The sequence below is a fragment of the Nelumbo nucifera genome, chromosome 4 (genome assembly GCF_055504915.1).
Source record: "Nelumbo nucifera cultivar China Antique chromosome 4, China Antique-T2T, whole genome shotgun sequence".
Lineage (NCBI taxonomy): Eukaryota > Viridiplantae > Streptophyta > Magnoliopsida > Proteales > Nelumbonaceae > Nelumbo > Nelumbo nucifera.
The window spans coordinates 68672236-68696635 of record NC_142652.1 but is presented as its reverse complement, the minus strand read 5'-3'; the positions used below and the strand labels follow the sequence as shown (position 1 = coordinate 68696635).

Below are 24400 nucleotides of genomic sequence, written 5' to 3'. Positions count from 1 at the left end.
TGATACAAGATAATGAAAAATTAGATCGCTAACCAACAAAACAAAAATTAATCGCAGAATGCAGTTTCCAAAGTTGAAAATCATAGATGGCTAAACCCAAATCTGCGAAAATTTTTCCTTTGTGCAATCTGCTTCATCATCGAATGAAATAAAATAGAAAACCAACCTATTTTCTATTAATATTAAATCAGATTTAAATTCCTATACATTCTGTCTAAAAGTTAAAAAAAAAAAAATTAAATACAGACCAAGAATGAATAGAACAGCAGGTACGCAGATTTCTTGTGCCATTAAAGAATTCGATCTCCACTATACTAACAACCCAAAAATCAAGAAAAATATATAGAACAATTCTAAATATAAATCAGATTTATAAAGATTTAATTTCAGATCAATCGCCCAAAACTAGTAACCAATTTCCTAGAAAAACGTTAACTGTGCAAATCGGGTAGAACGCCTTCTGCCCATATGCGTAGATCCAAATCTGGTTTAATTTCGTTTAAGATTTGAACCTGGATTTGATACCACTGAAGGGATGAAAGATCCATCATATGGATGGCCGAACCCTGTAGGAAGGTTGGGCGAAATTTCAAAAATTTCTCTCTCTCCCATGTGGGAATCACATTCCCTATTTTAGAAAACTACATTTTCAAGGATTTATCTTGAAACAAACCAGACCATATCTGAAACCAAAAAGGTAGGAGAGGGATATACCTGATACTGAGTAATAGTAAACCCCCAATGAAGGTGTTCACGTCCAAGGAGAAAACCAAAGACTACTTCCACCGTAGATGACACGGTGTGAGATGAAGCAGAATCAGCAGGACGATTCTTCAGCAAGAATATGATGGAGGGCGGGTGAGCACGACTTCAGATTGCCTCTTCTAGCAAAAGGCAATATCAAGAACTATTCTTGATCACTCCCACTGGTAGAGATCAAACTAGGCAGGGCGGCAAGAGCAGGAACAAGAGCAGAAGATGGAAGCAGTCGAACTATGTATTGTCTTCTCTCTTAATTCAGCAGAATATCTGTTGTATTTGTTGTATGTCTGTAGGTTTGCCCTGCTCTCCTATTTATAACCTTATAAAAAGGATCTCCTAATCCCATTAGGAGTTTCTTAATCCAAATCTTTTATTTGGATTTGAACTCTTTTTAAGAGATAAAGTTAATCCCTTATCTTATCTGCAGATAAAGATCAGCCTTCCTAATCAAATTAGGAGTTTCATGATCTAAATCTTTATTTGGATCTGGACTTTTTGAGTGGATAGGGATAATCCCTTACCTTATCTACTGATCCAAATCCCAGAACCGCCCTCATTTAATTAATCTTATTAAGCCAGTTCGAATTGGGCTTTAGGCCCATTAAGTTTATGTGTTTACTTAAGTTCTTAGTCTACTGCCCAGTTGACTATCCTTATATGGCATGGGATCCAAACATTTATCTACACATCAGCCACATGGGTTCAGCCCAGCCTCTGTTACAAGGCCTGGCCAAATTCACTGTAGGAGACAGTGAATCCCTGAGTCCATCACCATGGGCTCTTAATGGGCCCAACATTTACACTAAATGGTCATTGGGTCAAGCCACCTTATAAAAACCCAAGGACTGTGGGCGGATGCAAGATTATCCCATCAGGTATTACCCTCAATGGTCTTACACTTAACCTCTCAGCCCATAATGATCAAACACTGCTCGACAAGAGATGACCTCTCCCTCGGCTGCAAGGTACAGTGCTGCGCTATGTACTCACATGGATCCCGGGAATTGAAACCTTTTGCAAACATTTTGAAACCATAATATATATATATATGTATATCTCTATATAAATATATTTTTTAAAACAAATTTCAACGGTTGAAATCGACTACCGGTTTTGGTTTCCATCAAAGAGAGTGCAACCCCGATCATTCACTTTGTCTGACAAAGGGGCTGATCCTGTCACTATGATCACCCACTCAGTTGAATTCTCAGACTGTCCTAATATACCCAGGTTTTTACCCCCTCTAAGGATCTCACTGATTGGCATTTTGGTCCAGTTCATGGTTTCAAGAAAACCCACACTACATGTACGTCAGGTCTCACCCTGGCCGCTGAGACAAGTCACCCCAACCAACTTTGCAGCACATCAGTGTCAGCCTTGGTAAGATAAATCTCTCTAGATCTATCCAATGGCTGTGAAGATTCTAAACTAACACGAGTCTCATAAATGTCCAGTTTAAGGGTATTACATAGAAACACACCATAATAACATGAATCAAATATGTACTTTATTCATTTACATTAAATGTCATAATGTACATCATTCTAATTGGAGATAAGGGTATACACTGTCTAATAGCTCCCACTTGCACTTAGGTCTAGTCGGGTATAAGCCGGAGTCCCAATGCTTTCCACGTGTTTCTCAAACACTTCCTGTGTCAGTGGCTTAGTCAATGGGTATGCTACTTTTTCCGTTGATGCTACCTTCGGAATCAGGACGTCCCCCTCTTCCAACTATCTCCCGCAGTACATGGTTTCCACTTGATGTGCTTCGACTTCGAGTGGGCTCGTGGCTCCTTTGCCTGAGCAATGGCTCCAGTGTTGTCACACAACAATGGAATGGGTGATGCGCTGGATGGAACTACTCCCAATTCCTGAATGAACTTCTTCATCCATACGGCTTATTTGGCAACTTCACTTGCAGCAATGTATTTGGCTTCGGTTGTGGAATCCACCGTGGACCCCTGTTTGCTGCTTTTCCAACAAACAACACACGGTCTTATCGTGAAGATATAACCAGATGTAGACTTTCTATCATCTAGATCTGATTGGAAATCGGCATCAGTATACCCTTGGATCTGTAGTGAACTACCATCGAATACCAGACAAAACTCTTTTGTCCTTTGAAGGTATTTTAGTATGTTTCTCACAACGGTCCAATGCTCCTGCTCTGGGTTAGATTGGTATCTTCTTACCACACTCACTACCTAAGAAATGTTAGGACGAGTGCACAACATGGCATACATGATGCTCCCTATGACTGAGGCATAGGGAACCTCTTTCATGCCCTCAATCTCTTCGGGAGTCTTGGGAGACATACCTCTGGAGAGAATGACTCCATGCCTGAAAGGAACGTTTTCTTTCTTGGAGTTCTCCATTCTGTATCTCTTGACTATTTTGTCAATGTAGGCAGACTGGGATAATCCTATTATCCTCTTCGATCTATCTCTATAGAGTCGAAGACCCAAAATGTAGGAGGCTTCTCCAAGATCTTTCATGGAGAATTGTTGTGAAAGCCACACTTTCACCATAGTTAACATTCCTACATCATTCCCAATGAGTAGAATGTCGTTTACATACAGAACCAATAACGTAACCTTATCCCCACTGGTTTTCCTGTAAACACAGGGCTCATCCGAATTTTGTTCAAAGTCAAACTGTTTGACGGTAGAATCAAACCGAATGTTCCAACTCTTAGAACATTGCTTAAGTCCATATATGGATCGGTTTAGTTTACATACCATGTGTTTCTGGCCTACAATTATGAAACCTTGCGGGTGCTGCATATAGATGTCTTCAGTAGGATCTCCATTCAAGAACGTGGTTTTGACATTCATTTGCCAAATCTCGTAGTCATGGTATGTTGCTACAGCTAGCAGGATCCTAATGAATTTAAGCATGGCCACGGGTGAAAAGGTTTCCTCATAATCGATTCATTCTTTTTGAGTGTACCCTTTCGCCACAAGACGAGCCTTGTAGGTCTCAAACTTACCGTCGGGGACCTTCTTCCTCTTATAGATCCATTTGCAACCAATTGCTTTTACCCCAGGGGTAGATCTACCAGAGTCCAGACTTCATTGGTATCCATTGAGTCCATCTCTGCTCTCATGGGATCTACCCACTTCAAGGAATCTATGTCCAACATAACTTCCGTATAAGTTACGAGATCCTCCTCACTGGTCGTAGTTTCCACCAAGTAACTTTCTTGGTCATAGTCGTAACGAATTGGAGGCCTGGAATCCCCGGTAGATCTCTTAGGTTGGTTATTAACTAGAGCTTGTGGGACATCTCCCACTACCCCTGAGCTCTCCTCATTAAGAATAACTTCTTGACGATGATTGTTTAGGATGTAATTATCTTCCAAGAAATGAGCATTTCGACTACAGAACACCTTATGTTCTCCTGGGTCATAAAACAAATACCCTACAGAGCCTTTTGGGTAACCTACAAATAGGCAATGGCTGGTCTTGGATTCCAATTTGTAAGCACTCATTCTTTTAACATGTGCCGGACAACCCCAAATCTTCAAGTGTCTTATACTTGGTTTCTTACCGATAAAAAGCTCATAGGGAGTCTTTGGAACATATTTGGTTGGAACCCGGTTCAGCACGTATATCGCAGTCTCTAATGCGAAACCCCAAAAGGATGTGGGTAGCTCTAAGTATACGAGAAGTGATCGAACCATATCTAAAAAAGTCTGGTTCCTCCTTTCTGACACACCGTTTAGTTGTGGTGTAGCAGGAGGAGCTAGTTGTGATACTATCCTATTGTCCTTTAAGTAATCCTTGAATTCATTAGAGAGATACTTGCCACTTCGATCTGATCAAATGGTCTTAATTTCTCTCCCTAACTGTTTCTCGACATCTTGTTTGAATTCTTTGAATTTTTCAAAAGATTTAGACTTATGTCTCATTAGGTACACGTAATCATACCGTGAGTAATCATCGGTAAAGGTTATGAAATAAATGTGTTGGTTACGTGTCCTAACATTCATGGAACCACACACATCAGTATGTATAAAGTCAAGTGTGTCTATCGATCTTTCAGGCTTACCATTAAGTGGTCATTTCATCATCTTACCCTGAAGGCAAGGTTCACAGGTCGGGAGATCTTCTACGGTTAGAAAATCCAAAGGACCATCATTTACCAACCTTGTAATGCGATCTATGTTAATGTGGACAAGTCGGTAATGCCACAGACACGCGAGATTAACTATATAACGGGTTCTTTTCTTGGGGTTATTATCCGCCGTAGTTTCAGTTATATTTGTTTCCAAAGAATGATGGAGAACATAGAGACCATTCTCATGTTCTCCGTATGCGAGGAATTTGTTATTTCTTTTGATATTAATCATATTACTAAAGAGAATAGAATATCCATCCGCACACAGTTTTGAAGTAGAAATCAAATTTCTTCTCAAATTGGGTACATAAAGACAATATTTTAATGTAATTGATCCTTCTCTGAAATACAATTCTACAGTCCCTATGGCTGTAGCTGCAAAATTTGCAGAAGTCCCCAAGTAAAGAATCACCTCTCCGTCACTCAGTCTTATGTTTGTCCTGAACCCCTGCAATGTATTACATGCATGAGTAGAAGCTCCAGAGTCAATACACCAGGAAGCAGAAGTCACCAACATATTGGTTTCTATGACAAAGGATTCAAAATTACCTTGTTTCTTGGTCTCCAGGTACTGAGGGCAGTTCCTCTTCCAGTGGTCAGCCTGCTTGCAGAAGTGACAAGCATCTGATACTTTGTCCTTCCTCTACCTTTTGGGCTTGCTAATTTTCTTCTAAGGCTTCTTCGTTGCCTTCCTCTTCTTCTTGCCCGATTTTCCACCTTCAATAAGCATGGCAATGGGTTCATCCTTCTTTATCAATTCTTCGGCCCTCTGCAATATATTGCTGAGTTCCTGAATGCTAACATTTAGTTTGTTCATGTTATAGTTCATGATGAACTGATTGAAGGAAGAAGGCAAAGAGTTCAGCATGGCATCAACCTTGGTAACATGATCTAGCCCAGATCCAAGAGCCTCCAGTTCATTGATGTATCACATCATCTTAAGACAATGGTCATGAACTAGCTGGTTCTTTGACATTTGTGCGGTCATTAACTATTTTAGGACCTTCTGACGAGTAGAACGATTCTGCTCCAAGATATCCTTAGATAATTTGATATAATCGAATTGTCGCTGTATCTGATTATCTAAGGAGGCTATGATATAGCACTGGGCAAGAGAATTTTTCTCCTCCCATTCTTGATAGTCCCTCCTACGGGCCTCAAAAGCCCTATCATCCGGACGTTCCAGAGTAGGGTTCTTAGCTACCTTGTCCAATTTCTCGGACATTAGGACTAGCATGAGGTTACAATACCAACCAGCGTAATTTGGGCCCTTAAGCTTGTTGTCGTCCAACAGTTTAGCGAATTGACTGTTTGCCATTTCTGATAAAGGGCAAAGCAAATATTAGTCCACAACCTTATTTGATTCATGTTATCTACATAGATATGGCTTTTAATCTATGTTCCATTTCCATTTATTCATCTCTGAGATTTTCCTCCTATATATCAGTGACGGAGACTGCAAATTATATCTTTGGAAATGTGGGAAATCACATATGGTGCATGAAGCCAACTATTCCAGCTGCATAACCCCACCACCTTCTATGAAGGATCATATCCACTCATCTTATGAGCTTTCCCATTGGCCTCTGTCAGACAAGGTTCATTGCCATTTTAGGTTCAACATTTTTGTCCAGTGAGTCCTCACCCATCATATTCGTGAATGCCAAGGTACCGTGAAAATCTTCCATTTTAGGATAGGCCCCACCCACATCGGTCTATGACGCCCCTATCATCTTATGAAACAATCCAATAGACCCAACAACAAATGGATAGCCCAATTTTATGGTGCATTTCCTCATTACTGAAGGACCCATCTTCATGTCAATGATGGAAGGCCTTTAGAGAGTTCATCACATGAATCTCCCTATCACATGCACTCATATTTTAGTGGAGGGAACGAAATATTACACCCTAGTCTTATTTAGGTCACACCAAAGTGGCTCCCATTGACTTTCACAATGCCAGATTTTGATGGGCCCTAAACGGCTAGGGATCCGCACAGTTCCTCTTGAGGGGGAAACTAGTGTGGGGCCCACCACGAAGGGAGATCATTCAATGATCTTAAGGACACAATGACAATGACGTGCATTCAGCCATGGTGTGCATAAGAGCCATATATCGAATCAGCATAGGCCAAGTACTTATGGCCCATGAATGTTGCACATCATACATCCATACATCACATGCATGAAGTCCATAATTGATCCAATCAATTAAATAACTGTAAAACCCATAATTAAAGCCCACATATCTTCATAATATTACTAATTAATATTATCTAGGTATATGGGATGAACTACAAAGAGCAGTTCGACCCATATAGCTTTTACGCTGAATTGGGCAAAAACAATTTTAACAGATTAAAACTAGGTTTTATAGATGTTGGCTGAATTGCATCTTGCAATTAATCATCAACTCCTGGACCCATATATGAAATTTTAGGGCTGAGAATAGCCCCCATCGGACCACATATTCGGTCCAACCAGTTTGGTCCAATCTGGTTCAAATGGGTCTAGAGTTTGATTTTTAATTCAAGATTCAATTCGAGAATGATGATCTAAAATTAAATAACTGATACAAGACAATCAAGAATCAGTAGGAGGGTTGTTCGTAGGACTACTACCCTACAAAACAAAAATTAGATCGTAGAATGCAGTTTCCAAAACTCCAAATCGCAGATGGTTGAACCCAAATCTGCAAAAATTTCTCCTTTGCGCAATCTGCTTCATCATCGAATGAAATAAAATATAAAACCTATTTTTCTATTAATATTACATCAGATTTAAATTCCTATAAATTCTGCCTAAAAATTAAAAAAAATTAAATACAGACCAAGAATGAATAGAACAGCAGTGCACATATTTCTTGCGCCATTAAAGAATTCGATCTCCACTATACGAACAACCCAAAAATCAAGAAAAATATATAGAAAAATTCTAAATATAAATCAGATTTATAAAGATTTAATTTCAGATCAATCGCCCAAAACTGGGAACCAATTTCCCAGAAAAACGTTAATTGCGCAAATCGGGTAGAACGCCTTCTGCCCATATGCACAGATCCAGATCTGGTTTAATTTGGTTCAAGATTTGAACCTGACTCTGATACCACTGAAGGGATGAGAGATCCATCATATGGATGGCAAAATCCTGTAGGAAGGTTGGGCGAAATTTCAAAAATTTCTCTCTCTCCAATGTGGGAATCACATTCCCTATTTAAGAAAACTGTATTTTCAAGGATCAATCTTGAAACAAACCAGACCAGATCTAAAACCAAAAAGGTAGGAGAGGGATATACCTGATATGGAGTAATAGTAAACCCCCAATGAAGGTGTTCACGCCCAAGGAGAAAACCAAAGACTGCTTCCACCGAAGATGACACGGTGTGAGATGGAGCAGAATCAGCAAAACGATTCTTCAGCAAGAACCGAATTCTTCAGTAAGAATATGATGGATGGCTGGTGAGCACGACTTCAGATTGCCTTTTTTGGCAAAATGCAATATCAAGAACTATTCTTGATCACTCCCACTGGTGGAGATCGAACTGGGTAGGGCGGCAAGAGCAGGAACAAGAGTAGAAGACAGAAGCAGCCGAACTGTGTATTGTCTTCTCTCTTAATTCAGCAAAATATTTGTTGTATCTGTTATATATCTATAGGTTCGCCCTGCTCTCCTATTTATAGCCTTAAAGAAAGGATCTCCTAATCCCATTAGGAGTTTCCTAATCCAAATCTTTTATTTGGATCTGGACTCTCTTTAAGAGATAAAGTTAATCCCTTATCTTATCTATAGATAAAGATCAGTCTTCCTAATCAAATTAGGAGTTTCATGATCTAAATATTTATTTGGATCTGGACTTTTTGAGTGGGTAGGGATAATCCCTTATCTTATCTACTGATCCAAATCCTAGAACCGCCCTCATTTAATTAATTTTATTAAGCCAGTTTGAATTGGGCTTTAGGCCCATTAAGTCTATGTGCTCACTTAACCTCTTAATCTGCTGCCTAGTTGGCTATCCTTGTATGGCGTGGGACCCAAACATTGATCTACACATCAACCACATGAGTTCAGCCCAACTTCTGTTATAAGGCCTGGCGAATTCACTATAGGAGACAGTGAACCCCTGATTCCATCACCATGGGCTCTTAATGGGCCCAACATTTACACTAAATGGTCCTTGGGTCAAGCCACCTTATAAAAACCCAAGGACTATGGGCAGATGCAAGATTAGCCTATCAGGTATTACCCTCAATGGTCTTACACTTAACCTCTCAGCCCATAATGATCAAACACTGCCCGACAAGAGAGGACCTCTCCCTCGGCTACAAGGTACAGTGTTGCACTCTCTACTCACATGCAAGGTACAATGCTGCACTCTCTACTCACATGGATCCCGGGAATTAAAACCTTTTGCAATCATTTTGAAACCATAATATATATATGTATATCTCTATATAAATATATTTTGCCAAACAAATTTCAACGGTTGAAATTGACTACTGACAGTTTTGGTTTCCATCAGAGAGAATGCATCCCTGATCATTCACTTAGTCCGACAAAGGGGTTGATCCTGTCATTATGATCACCCACTCAGATGAATTCTCGGATTGTCTCAATATACCCAAATTTTGACCCCTCTAAGGATCTCACTCATTGGCATAACAAAGACAGACCAATCCGACACATAGTGTAGTATCACAATCGAGTCTAGGGGTCAGGTGTAACATTTCAGTTTTGCCCATCTATCTCCAAGGTTCAGGGCAATACTGGAATTTTGGTCCAGTTCATGGTTTTAAGAAAACCCGCACTGCATGTACCTCAGGTTTCACCCTAGCAGTTGAGACAAGCCACCCCAACCAACTTGGTGGCACATCAATGTCAGCCTTGGCAAGATAAATCTCTCCAGATCTATCTAACGGCTGTAAAGATTCTAAACTAACACGAGTCTCATAAGTGTCAAGTTTAAGGGTATTACAAAGAAACACACCATAATAACATGAATCAAATATGTACTTTATTCATTACATTAAATTCCATAAGGTACATCATTCTGATTGGAGCTAAGGGCATACACTATCTAACAAGTGTTTGATCATTAAAGGCTAAGATGTTAAGTGTAAGAGACCATTAAGGGTTGTTTTACCTAGTGGGCTATATCTCAATTAAGTCCATTATCCTTGGGCCTTCATAGGATGGCTGGACTCAGGGGTTCACTGTGCTTAACAGTGAATTTGGCCAGGCTTTTCCACAAAAGCTAGATCGAACCCATATGGGCTTATGTAAGGTTATTGTTGGTGTCCCATGCCATACAAAGAGAACCAAATGGGCCAACAATTAAATAGGGTCGTGAGCCACTTTCTTAATGGGCCTAAAGCCCATGATTAATTAGATTAATCAAGTGGTTACATGACAGGTTAAGTCATGTGACATGGGCAAATATGAGTATGGATATGGATTTGGATCAACAATTAAGATAAGAGGATAAGTCTTATCCACTTAAAGAGTCCAAATCCAAATAAAGATTTGGATTAGGATACTCCTAATTGGATTAGGAGTGTTGATCCTTAAGGCTTATAAAAGGAGGAGGGCGAATTGCTCCAGTTGTCAATCTGCTCTCAATTCTCTCTTTCTACTCTTGTCGCCCACAAACCCTAGTTTGACTTCTAGTTCTTGAACTGATAAAGATCAGTTTTGATTTCTGACTTTTGCAAGAAAATATCATATTCAATTCCTACTCACCACTCTTGTTCGATCCAAGCTGTTGGATTACAGTTTTTGCTAAAAAATTGTGTTGCTGAACCGGCTTCAATTCAAGTTGTGTCTTATTCAGTGGAAGCTGGTTTTGGTACACTCTTTGGACGTGAACTACCACTTTGGAAGCTACACTTGTGGATTCCGTATCAAGTATACTTCTCCCTTCATTTTGGTTCCAGATCTGGTCCGGTTTAGTATAAGAACGAACCTTAAAAAATGTAGTTTTTTTAAAATTGGGAATACGATTCCTTGAAGGGTAAAAGAAAATTTTTGAAATTTTGTCCAACCATTTAGCATGGTTCGGCCATCCATATGATGGATTTCCCCTTCCTTCATCGTCTTCTTGACTCGATATTCTGATACAATATTCGCTTGAAGTCTTCAAGCACCCTCTAAAAAGCAACATTACCCATCATCTTCTCCACATAGAAGGATCAACTTCATGCGATCCAATCTTTTTTTTTTATTTTTTTTGGGAAAATTCCCGATAGGTACCCTGTACTTTAGGCCGAGTGCCAATTTACTACCCGAACTACAAAATACGACAATCTAGTAGATGGCAAGACCTTAACGACTCGCTTGTCGTTAAGGTCGACTATATTGATGACGATTCCGTTGATGCTGATGATCGTGATTCTTCTAAATCTCATGGTAGCAACTTAGCTATAGGTCTGGCCAAGTTCTTGCTATATAGAATCATCTCGAAGTCTCTTCAGTTCCTATAGCAGACCCTATCGGGAAAAGAAAAAAAATGTGTGTTGCTAAGGTTTCTTGTCTAGAGGTTCATGAATAGATTGAACTCAATCATGTAAAAGAATATTAACCTAAAAGAGAAAATAAAGAAGAAAAATAAAGGAAAAGAATATTCACCTCTTCTGGCCGGAGGAAGACGCACTCACCTAGAACAATAACGGTCCCAAATTGATCCAATATCTTCACAAACTCCAAAGCTTGATCGGAATTGGAGCAACCTTCCATACAGATCTGAACAAATTCCGAATATGGAATAGAACTCTTTTGGATCTGTCTCAATTTCGACTTTAACATTTCCAACTGTGATAACCTAAGCAATTTATGTGCGTCTTCAACCGAAATCCCATCCCTGGGATCCGTTTGCATCACTGGAGGAATCAAACCGTCTAATCGAAGACGGTCTTTGTTTATGTCCATTCCTCTCACCTTCTCCATTAACTTATCTCCGATTGGCAGAGAACGAAGCTCCAACGACATTGCTGGTTGAACTAGCGGCCTCTTATGAAGGAATCTCCGGAAGAAGCCATTCTCGCCGGAATTCGTTGAGGTGAGGAAGCCACACCGGAAGGTTGGGGTGGCGGGATTTGTGGGGACAATGTTTTCAAACGACGGAGAAGAGACAGATGAGTGTGTTAGTATTAGATTTGGGGAGGAGATTTTGGTTACATTGAAAAGACGGTGAGGTAGGGTTTACCTCAACGCCATTGATTTACAGAAGAAGATAACCAAAAAAAAATCTATATACAGAAATAGAAGAGGGAGGTGGAATGGGTTTCCTGTTTGGCACTCCAATTTTCGAGGGTGTATTTGTTTGAATTTCATGAACAATGGAGGCATTGGGACCTGTTTATATAGGTTCCAAGGCGAAGGAAGTTTGAAAGAAGGGGAGAGTATTTTATTAGGAGATGGAAAATTGGAAAATTTAACAAACTAGAGAGGAGAGGAGACTTCACTCGACTCCGACCTTTCTCTTTATTTCGAGCACACCCATTCCATCCCGGTGCCAGCAAAAAAAAATACCCTGGTTGTCTCTTCTAGCGCCGACAACAAGAGTCGTCTTCTCCGAAAACAACACTGGTTTCTTCGATTTTAACTTTTCCTGCATTGCACTCGAGCATCGATTTCAACTTTTCTAGTGGCGCATTTGCTTGACATAATCGGCGTGAGAAGCTGGTTTTCAAAATCTTAGGCAACTGCAAGTGTGATGGGTAATTAAGGCCCCGTTTGGCATGTCTTTCTACGCGGTCTTTCGGCTTCTTACAATCCGAGAAAACCAAAAATCGGTTTATTTCCATTTGGCACGCGGAAGATCTCGCCGTTAAAAGACGGGGCGTGGTAAAGACGTGGGAAGCCCATTTTGGGCTGATTTTGGGAAGCTCCAAATGAAGCTTTCTGCATCTTCTACGTTTTAATCTTGTGCGGAAAGACCCGAAACGATGCATGGAAAGATGTGCATTTGCCAAACGATCTTCGGGCTGCTCAAATCTTATGTCAAAAGCTCAATGCGTTTATGCATTTATTGACCTCAGAGCTGCGAGAAAATCTTCTCAAAAAGACTTGTCAAACGGGCCTTAAGTCTTTTTGTCTTCTAATTGACGATAAGTTAACGCTGGATACTATATTGCCACAAAATGAAAAATTGGATATTAAATTATCACGTTTTAAAATTCGAGTATTAAATTAACACTCGGCCTAATAAAGTATAGGATACCTATTGGAAAATTTCCCTATTTTTTCGTCACTTGAAAGTAATGTTCTATATTGATTTATAGAGAAGAAAAAGAGGAAGAATGGGCCGAAGCCTCTATTTTGTATTTGAACTAGAAAGCTAAATTTATTCGAATATGCGAATATGACTGAACTTTTGACTGACCTTTCGAGTCCTTAGCATATACTGTTGCTTCCCTCAGCAGATCCACCGATTTCTCCTCAGCTTTCCTCACTGTGTTAGGGAGCTATTTTGTAGGGGATTCCATCGTGGGATTCAAAACGCAGACAGGAAGAAGCGGACAAAGATTTTGGGAAGAAGTCTCGAGCATGGAAGCATGTATTAAATATGAGGGGCATTTTGGTAAGTATATTGATGACATGTAGTGGAGGTGGAGTTGAAAATAAAAACCAATTTATAAACCGATTGATACTGTAATTTGAGCCACCGTAGACGAAAATTTGAATTCTGCGGTGGAGAGATCGATAAAAACCTAGAATGTTTTGTTGATTAATAGAAATAAGGGTTCTTTTGTCATTACAGACTTTCTTTTGTGTTTTAAGTTTTTAAAGAGATTCTCTAATGGTGTTATGTAGTCTTATATCTAAGCCTCTCACGATGATTTACTGTTCTATGGAGGCTAATATTTCTTATTTTTATTTATATAATTTTATATCTTATAGAAGTAAGTCTAACGGTCTAACCAAACGATCAGACCATTAGCTCAGTGATCCAAATGTTTGTACGCTCTCTTCAAATCTGACAACATTGGTCTAGTGTATATAATAAGTACAAAAAAAAAAAGCCTTGTCACAGGTCTTGCTTACAATCCAAGGTCAAAGAATATTCTGGCAGATGGTGAGGCAAGTGACTAGCAGAATGTGTTTTTGAAAGTAATTATTCTGATGCCTTGAACAGCAGAAAATAAGGGCATATCAAAGATGTTCTTTTTGTATATTACAGTTTTTAGAGAATACCCAGCTTTAGTTCAAATGATTTCTCCAACCGTAATGGGGTAGCCCATGCTTTTTAGCTTTTTCATGTGTTTGAAGTTTTGTTTCTTTATGTTCAAAGAAATTTCCTTCCTCGCAAAAAAATTGAAAAAGTGAGTATTTGTGGGCACGATTTTCTATTAGCCAGTGGATTGGCTGGAGACAAATTCATGCACACCGGGCTCAGCTACATATCACGGATAAACACGGCAGTGTGATGAGACTAAAAAGCACCATATTTTTATCCCCTAATATTCACTCTTTTACATCAATTTAGCACTTAAATGGACTCATTACTCTTGTATTTCGATTCAGGGCAAGAAAAAAGGCAATTGGAAGAAAACTGGGCAATTTGGATGATTTTGCACAGTTTTGGCAACAATAGTCAGTAATCTTGGCATAACTTTCAATTCCAGACTCCGAATTGGACAATTCAAGAGGCATCAGAAAGATGAAAGAATGACCCACAACTTTTATGTTTTGGGTTTTGACAGGATCGGACCACATCGAATACGAAATCGGGCCCGAAGTCGGAGCAAGTTCGTAGCCAGACCCATTTCACAACTGAAGCCCAACTCGCAGAAGAACCATGTAGCAGCCCAAGTTTTAAAGCATCCCAACTCGAATTCAAGAGCTTAGAGTCCCAATTTCAAATGTAACCTCCAGAAGGAGAGTCTTATTAGATTTAAATTCTTGAATGTAATCCTATAAATATAAGAAGATTGGATTAAATCACTAGATAAGAGATAGGATAGGATTAAGTTCAAAACAGATCAGGACTTTCTAATTTGAGGTTAATCTCCTAGAAGGAGTTGGAGAGAGCCCCTCCCCCTAAAGCTATATAAAGGGGGGGAGCGGACCAGCTCTAGCATCACATCAATCCAAGATCCTAGAGATCATTCAAGCAACTCAAGCTACCAAGAGAGCAGTTCGGCCACTGAGAAGCAGAGCATGGAGAGTTCGAAGATCATGAGCAGCTAAACTTCTCTTTTCTGGTTCAAGGGGGGAGGTTCGATTGAGTCATTGTGAGGTTCTGTATTTGATTTAAGTTCTTGTTTTCTAATTCAAGTATTCATTGATTCTTGTGCATATTTTCATTGGATGATTAATGTTATTTAGTCTGACAAACTGAATTAATGTTGATTTTCCTACTGCAATTCATGATTCGGTGATCCGTAATTGTCACAAATAGTGGTACAAGTAGCAATTAGGTTAATATATTTCTGGGTCAATTGTTCGTGACAGCCTTTGACCAATGCATTGACATGTTTTAACCTAAAGGGAATCGATGGAACAGAATTCGATAATTGCAGCTATCTCAATTATTGTTATTTTGGTTTAACTATTTTCACAAAGCTTGATGCTATCATTAGTTGATATGGAACGCTATCGTACCCAGTTGATTAGTGATAAGTGTTGATCGAATGCTGGGTTTGGTCAGCTGATTTAGGAAAATGCAAGGTTTATTATGGCTATCCTAACAAATCTAAGGTTAAATGCTTGAATTGCAAGACCACCGAAGTTTACCTATGATTGATGGCCAACTAACTAAACCGAACCCTTGAACCAGAATTCGGTAAGACTGGTTACTTCTTGTTAGTTGAATTTTCTATTGCTTTCTTGTTCTTTCAATTTTAGTTATTTAATTTTCCCACTCAATTATATTATTCATTCGGCTGAGAGATTATTGTTTAGATCCCTGTGAGATTCGACCTAGTACCACTTTTACTACAAATATTTTGTTGTGAGACTAGTACTAATTTTGAGGGCTTTGACAACCCGTCAAAATTTTGGCACCGTTGCCGGGGAGCTACTTTAATTTCTTAGCTATTACATTCTTTTTGTTAACCTTCTTGTTTTATAACTCGTGCTTCTCAACGAGGTGAACTCGAGTACAACCCAGAAATTGAGAGGACTACTCGTCGTTTAAGAAAGGAGGCAAAGCAAAGGAAGGATCGTTCGCCTAAAAGGGTGAACTCGGATTTCGATCTACCAGCTTGTGATTTACCCATTTTCGAAGAAGGAGAAAGAATGGCTGACAGAGAGAGGACATTGAGGGAGTTGGCTGCACCGATTATAAACCAATAGCCCTTATGCATAACATATCCAACTCTTGAGGTAGCTTTTGAACTGAAATCTGGTTTAATACAATTATTGCCTATTTTTCATGGTTTTCCAGGTGAGGACCCTCATAAGCATCAAAAGGAATTCCATGTTGTCTGTTCGAGTATGAAGCCCCAAGGTATGACCGAGGACCAGGTAAAACTTATAGCCTTTCTAGTTACTTTACGAGATAAAGCAAAGGATTGGTTGTATATTCTTCCTCCCGGTTCAATACGCACATGGGATGAGATGAACAGGATATTTTTGGATAAATACTTTCCTGCATCCCGGGCTGCAAACATAAGAAAAGAAATATGTGGAGTTCGGCAATTTGGTGGTGAGACGCTATATGAATATTGGGAAAGGTTTAAACAACTTGTTGCTAGCTGTCCACACCACCAAATACCCGAACAACTGTTAATCCAATACTTCTATGAAGGGCTCCAGCCCATGGATAGAAGTATGGTAGATGTAGCCAGTGGAGGAGCTTTAGTGAACAAAACACCCGAAGCGGCCAGGGAATTAATTTCCAATATGGCCGAAAATTCACAGCAGTTCGGTGCAAGGACAGATGGTACCATTAGACATGTAAATGAGGTAAGCCATACTAATTTGGAAAATCAGATTTTAGATTTAACTGCTTTGGTTAGGCAACTCGCTGCAGGACAATTGCAACCAGCCAGGGTGTGTGGTATATGTTCGATCCCTGGTTATCCTACGGACATGTGTCCATCACTACAGGATGGATCGATGCAGCAAATAAGTGTCGTAGGAGGGTTCCCGGGCCAGCCCCAACGAAAATACGATCCCTACAATTACTACAATCCAGGGTGGAGAGATCATCCAAATCTAAGCTACGGGAACCAAGGAGGACAGCAGAAATACCAGCCCCAATTTTTCAGTCGACAGCCCCATTTTTCAGCACCTATCACAACGCAAGGCCAACCCCAAAATTCAGGTATGTTATTAGATGATATAGTTAAGGCTCTAGCTACTAATACTTAGCAATTTCAGTAGGAAACAAGAACCAGCATTCAGAATTTGGGGAACCAAATCAGCCAACTTGCCACTTCCATTAGCAAGTTGGAGGCGCAGTGCTCCGGGAAACTACCATCACAAATGGTAGTTAACCCAAAGGAGAATGCTAATGCAGTAGTGTTGAGAAGTGGAAAGGAGTTGCAGCCCCAACCAAGCTCACCATCGAAGGCAGCCAGGGAAGAGGAAAGACAAGGGTTAAACGACAGCCCCATTGAGGTAATATCCGACCCCCCTCTCCCTAAAGTTACTAATGTTGTTGTACCACCTTTTCCTAGCAGGTTGGGAAAGTCCAAAAAAGAGGAATATGAGCAAGAAGTGCTAGAAACCTTCAGGAAGGTGGAGATCAACATCCCTTTGTTAGATGTAATAAAACAAATCCCAAAATATGCAAAATTTTTGTAAGAATTATGCACTAACAAAAGAAGGTTGTGAATCGATGAGAAGGTAAGAGTTGGAGAGAACGTTTCAGCCGTGCTCAAGAGGACCTTGCTGAAAAAATGTGTTGATCCAGGAATGTTTACCCTACCTTGTGTGATTGGCAATAAACGAAGAACGTGCCATGCTGGACTTAGGTGCATCTATTAATGTCATGCCATACTCAATTTACTGTGCCTTGAGACTAGGTCCTTTGAAAGAGATTAGAGTTGTTATTCAATTAGTTGATCGTTCTAATGCCTACCCAAAAGGGATTGTTGAGGATGTATTGGTGCAGGTTAACGATTTAATTTTTCCAGCTGATTTCTACATCCTAAAGATGGAGGAGGACACAGCCACAAGCTCAACCCCACTTCTATTAGGCAGGCCATTCATGAAAACGGCCAAGACCAAAATAGATGTGGATGAGGGTACCCTCTCCATCAAATTCGACGGAGAGATTGTAAAATTTAATATTTTTGAAGGAATGAAATATCCTAGTGAATGTCATTCGATCTGCTCTATTGATACCATTGATTCGATTGTGCAGGAAGTCTTTGGAGAGGAGGACATGGATGATGAAATGGAATACAAGGCACAATTGGACAAGGAAGAGGAGTTCGATGCATCCTATGATACTCCGGAACCGATGTCGAAACAAGAGGTAAGTAATTTTGATATTCCATCGACAGTTTCTCACACGAAATTGCTGCCTTCTATTTTGCAGGCTCCGCAGTTGGAACTAAAGACCCTACCTGAGCATCTTAAATATGCATACTTGGGCGAAAAAGAGACACTACTCGTGATCATTGAAAAAGGGTTGACTAAGGAGCAAGAGGGGAGGCTCATCAAAGTCAAAGCGGCGATTGGTTGGACCTTAGCCAACATAAAGGGGGTCAGCCCCTCGATTTGCATGCATAGGACCCTTTTGGAAGATGGCACTAAACCTGTTAGAAAACCACAAAGAAAACTCAACCTGGTAATGAAAGAGGTAGTAATGAAAGAAGTACTTAAACTGTTAGATGAAGGGATAATTTATCCAATTTCGGACAGTAAATGGGTAAGTCCTATTCATGTTGTACCTAAGAAAACTGGGATTACTGTAGTAAAAAATCAAAATAATGAACTAATTCTCATGAGGGTACAAAGTGGCTGGCGAATGGTAATAGATTTTCGAAAACTTAAACTGGCCACTCGAAAAGACCACTTTCCCCTACCCTTCATCGATCAGATGTTAGAGAGATTAGCAGGTAAGGCCTTCTTTCGTTTTCTTGATGGGTTCTCAGGATATTATCATATTGTTATTGCGCAGGAAGACCAAGAGAAAACAACCTTCACTTGCCCATTCGGCACCTTTGCTTACAGACGAATGCCCTTTGGTTTGTGTAACGCTCCAGGCACTTTTCAAAGATGCATGATGAGTATATTTTCTGATTTTATTGAGAAATGCATTGAAGTGTTCATGGATGATTTTACTGTTTATGGTGACTCATTTGATGACTGCCTAAATAGTTTAAGTAAAATTCTGAATCGGTGTGTGGAAACAAATCTTGTCTTAAACTATGAAAAATTCCACTTTATGGTGAAGGAAGGCATTTTGTTGGGACATGTCATTTCAGCTAGAGGAATAGAGGTCGACAAAGCCAAAATTGATTTGATTGTGAGCTTACCCTACCCTACAAATGTTAGGGAGGTTCATTCCTTGGACATGCAGGGTTTTATCGCAGGTTCATCAAGGATTTTTCAAAAATTGCCTTACCATTGTCCAATTTGCTGCAAAAGGATGTGCCTTTCGATTTTGGTGATGAGTGCAAAGAAGCATTTGACAAGCTTAAGAATTTATTAACAATTGCACCCATTATTCAACCACCCGATTGGAACTTGCCCTTTGAGATCATGACCGATGCAAGCAACTATGCGGTAGGGGCTGTTCTAGGTCAACGAATTGATGGGAAGAGCCACATCATCTACTATGCTTCCAAAACATTGAATGTTGCACAGAGCAACTACACAACTACTGAAAAGGAGCTACTGGCTATTGTGTTTGCTTTAGAAAAATTTCGATCATATTTGCTTGGCTCTAAAGTACTTGAATTTTCTGACCATGCAGCTTTGAAATACCTACTAGCAAAGAAGGAGTCAAAACCGAGGCTGATAAGGTGGATACTCTTGCTCCAAGAGTTTGACTTAGAAATTAAGGATCGAAAGGGAGCTGAAAACTCGGTGGCGGATCATCTAAGTAGGTTGGTGAAAGATGAGGACTCCTCACCCATCTATGAGTTATATCCTGATGAGCAGTTGTTTCACATGAAAGGTATAGTTCCATAGTATGTTGATATTGTGAATTACTTGGTCACCTGATTTTTGCCTAATGACCTTAGCAAATCCATGAGGAACAAAATCAGGTACGAGGCAAAATATTATGTATGGGATGAACCCTATCTATGGAAATTCTGTTATGATCAAATGATTAAGAAGTGTGTCCCTGAGGAGGAGCAGATGTCGATTCTGACTTTTTGTCATAATTATGCTTGTGGTCGCCATTTTAGGCCAAAGAGGACTGCTCAAAAGGTCTTAGATAGTGGGCTGTATTGGGCAACCCTATTTAGAGATGCATACTTGTTTTGTAAAAATTGTGAAAGATGTCAGCAAACAGGTACACTATCTCGCAGGAATGAGATGACCCAAACACCCATTATTATATGTGAAATATTTGATGTTTGGGGTATTGATTTCATGGGACCCTTTCCTCCCTCTTGTGGTTTTTCTTATATACTTTTGGTAGTCGATTATGTCTCAAAATGGGTGGAAGCAAAAGCCACAAAGACTGATGATTCAAAGTGTGTTGTAGGGTTTATCAAATCTAACATCTTTAGTAGGTTTGGCATTCCTCGAGCCATCATAAGTGATCAAGGGACTCACTTCTGCAATAGACCCGTCGAAGCCTTGTTGAGAAGGTATGGGGTGCATCACCGATTCGCCATTGCCTATCACCCCTAGACTAACGGGCAAGCTGAAATTTTCAATAGAGAGGTAAAATCCATCTTGGAAAAGACGGTGAATCCGGGAAGGAAGGATTGGAGCCTACGTCTAGATGATGCTCTCTGGGCATATCGAATAGCTTACAAAACCCCAATAGGGATGTCCCCTTACAGGTTAATTTTTGGCAAATTTTGCCACTTGCCGGTCGAAATTGAACATAGGGCCTATTGGGCAATCAAGCGATGCAATATGAATATGGAAGAAGCCGGGAAGGAAAGGAAGCTCCAATTGCAAGAACTGGAAGAGTTGAGGTTAGAGGCATATGAAAATTCAAGAATCTACAAAAATAAGACCAAATTGTTCCATGATAATTTACTCTCAAGAAAACAATTTAAAATTGGACAAAAGGTCTTATTGTACAATTCTCGACTCCAACTCATGCCAGGTAAGTTGCATTCCAGGTGGATGGGTCCATATATTGTGACTGATGTGTTTCCTTATGATGCAGTAGAGATCAAAAGTCTCAATACAGGTAAGGTTTTCAAGGTGAATGGGCATCGATTGAAGTTGTTCCATGATGATGCAGATGTCTCTTCTACGGTAGACATCTCGTTGGACATTCCTCGTTATTCATCGAGTTGAAGAAGCAAAGGAGGACGTCGAGCATAACGGCGTTAAACAATTGCGCTTGTGGGAGGCAACCCATTGTGTTTAGTTAATTTTGTTATTTTGTTTGGTTTTGATTTTTGTGTTTAGCAAGAACCTAACAAGGTGAACAGGGAAGTACCCCCAAATCCTTCTACTTTATGCATGATCACATACATTGGGGACAATGTATAACTTATGTGTGGGGGGATTAGGGAAACCTGATGGAAATTTGTGATAACCCTAGCATGCTTCGATCATCACTTCTTAACCTTACCTTTTGAAATTTCTGCTCCCTGGAAGCTTATCCTTGAACGATTTCAACTTATCAGGAATCATGTGCCTATGCTGAATAGATAGGATAGGATGCAAGCATGACTAACTAAATCTCTCTTGGCTGCATATGGTACCTCATTATTTTAATCGATCAATAGGCAAGTTGCATAAGGGTTTGATTGATTTTTCGCATAATTATCTGTCAAACATGGTTTGATTATTCTAGAACTTGTTGTGTTAGGCATATTGAGACCACGATCAATAAATTCATGGATCAGGCGGCGAGACCCTGTGATTCTTGTGCATTAAAAAAAATAAAATAAAATTCGTGACTAATGTGAGATGGAGCATAAAATGCACTCACATCTAGAAACGAAAGCAAGGGTGAGATGGAGCATAAAATGCACTCACCCTAGAACCCCAACCCCATTCTAACCCTCAGATCCTTGGAATTCATACTAAGTGGTGGAGATGTGACACATAGCAAGCTTATGGCAATAACACTTCTTGTTTTGACCTAAGAAACAAAGAAAGATAATTGAATCTGGCTGAATAGGTTTGTTAAAGTAATGGGTACTTGTTCAGCCCAAGAAGGTTCAGCCGGTGGAAGGCTTGTTTCCTTGACTGTCGATTTAACTTGGTACCATGAGGAATGGTGATTTGCGATCACTCTTGGACGAGAAAAAGGAAAAAATAAATGGAAAATGGGAAGGATACCAAGTCTGGACCGAAGCATGCAATGGATCAGGCTTTATGTTGAGAGAAAGAAAGATTGAAAATCAGTAGGTAGTTTCTTTTGTTTTGCTTGAGTTTTGCCTTGCCCGAGGACGGGCAAAGTTTAAGTGTGGGGGGATTCGATGAGACTAAAAAGTACCCTATTTTTATCCCCTAATATTCACTCTTTTACATCAATTTGGCACTTAAATGGACTCATTACTCTTGTATTTCGATTCAGGGCAAGAAAAAAAGGCAATTGGAAGAAAACAGGGCAATTCGGATGATTTTGCACAGTTTCGGCAACAACAGTCAGTAATCTGGGCATAACTCTCAATTCCAGACTCCGAATTGGACAATTCAAGAGGCATCAGAAAGATGAAAGAAAGGCCCACAACTTTTATGTTTTGGGTTTTGACAGGATCGGTCCGCATCGAATATGAAATCGGGCCCGAAGTCAGAGCAAGTTCGTAGCCAGACCCATTTCACAGCTGAAGCCCAACTTGTAGAAGAATCTTGTAGCAGCCCAAGTTTTAAAGCAGCCCAACTCGAGTTCAAGAGCTTAGAGTCCCAATTTCAAATGTAACCTCCAGAATGAGAGTCTTATTAGATTTAAATTCTTGAATGTAATCGTATAAATATAAGAAGATTGGATTAGATCACTAGATAAGAGATATGATAGGATTAAGTTCAAAACAGATCAGGACTTTCTAATTTGAGGTTAATCTCCTAGAAGGAGTTGGAGAGAGCCCCTCCCCCTAAAGCTATATAAAGGGGGGGAGCGGACCAGTTCTAGCATCACATCAATCCAAGATCCTAGAGATCATTCAAGCAACTCAAGCTACCAAGAGAGCAGTTCGGCCACTGAGAAGCAGAGCATGGAGAGTTCGAAGATCATGAGCAGCTAAACTTCTCTTTTCTGGTTCAAGGGGGGAGGTTCGATTGAGTCATTGTGAGGTTCTGTATTTGATTTAAGTTCTTGTTTTCTAATTCAAGTATTCATTGATTCTTGTGCATATTTTCATTGGATGATTAATGTTATTTAGTCTGACAAACTGAATTAATGTTGATTTTTCTACTGCAATCCATGATTCGGTGATCCGTAATTGTCACGAATAGTGGTACAAGTAGCAATTAGGTTAATATATTTCTGGGTCAATTGTTCGTGACAGTCTTTGACCAATGCATTGACATGTTTTAACCTAAAGGGAATCGATGGAACAGAATTCGATAATTGCAGCTATCTCAATTATTGTTATTTTGGTTTAACTATTTTCACAAAGCTTGATGCTATCATTAGTTGATATGGAACGCTATCGTACCCAGTCGATTAGTGATAAGTGTTGATCGAATGCTGGGTTTGGTCAGCTAATTTAGGAAAACGCAAGGTTTATTATGGCTATCCTAATAAATCTAAGGTTAAATGCTTGAATTGCAAGACCACTGAAGTTTACCTATAATCGATGGCCAATTGACTAAATCGAACCCTTGAACCAGAATTCGGTAAGACTGGTTACTTCTTGTTAGTTGAATTTTCTATTGCTTTCTTGTTCTTTTAATTTTAGTTTTTTAATTTTCTCACTCAATTATATTATTCATTCGACTGAGAGATTATTGCTTTCTTGTACCACTTTTACTACAAATATTTTGTTGTGGGACTAGTACTAATTTTGAAGGCTTCGACAACCCATCACAGTGCTCAGTAAAGATGGGGTCATAGTAAACAATGGTGTGTCCACTCCTGATAGGTAGCCTAGCCTGATGTGCATGATTTTGTCTCCAACTCATCCAGACTGCCCCCTTTCACCCTTCATCTGGTTATTTGCATGTCGATTTTACTCTTTACTTTCTAAGTTAAATAAAGAAATTATCTTTTATTATTTCTGTTCATAAGCTCGTTTCATTAAAAGCCCTCTCTTCTATGTGCATAGTTAAAAGATATATCTATTAGACAGTGTATATGCCCTTAAATCCAATAAGATTGATATACATATACATTTATTGTAAATGAATGAAAGTACATTATTGTTTCATGTTGGCATTGGTATGTTTCTATGTAATTACCCCTTAAACTGGACACTTACGAGACTTCTGTTAGTTTAGAATGTTCTCAGCAATTGGATAGATTTGGGGAGTTTA

At 39.6% G+C, this 24400-nt stretch overlaps 1 pseudogene across 1 annotated transcript; it reads right to left on the bottom strand.

Moving 5' to 3' along the window:
* Positions 1-223: 223 nt before the first annotated feature.
* Positions 224-12094, bottom strand: LOC104586056 (calcium uniporter protein 3, mitochondrial-like; annotated as a pseudogene). Its single transcript, XR_016085323.1, has 2 exons — positions 11507-12094; positions 224-11367 (listed from the first exon to the last, which is right to left on the bottom strand). The product of XR_016085323.1 is annotated as a calcium uniporter protein 3, mitochondrial-like (transcript).
* Positions 12095-24400: the final 12306 nt, after the last annotated feature.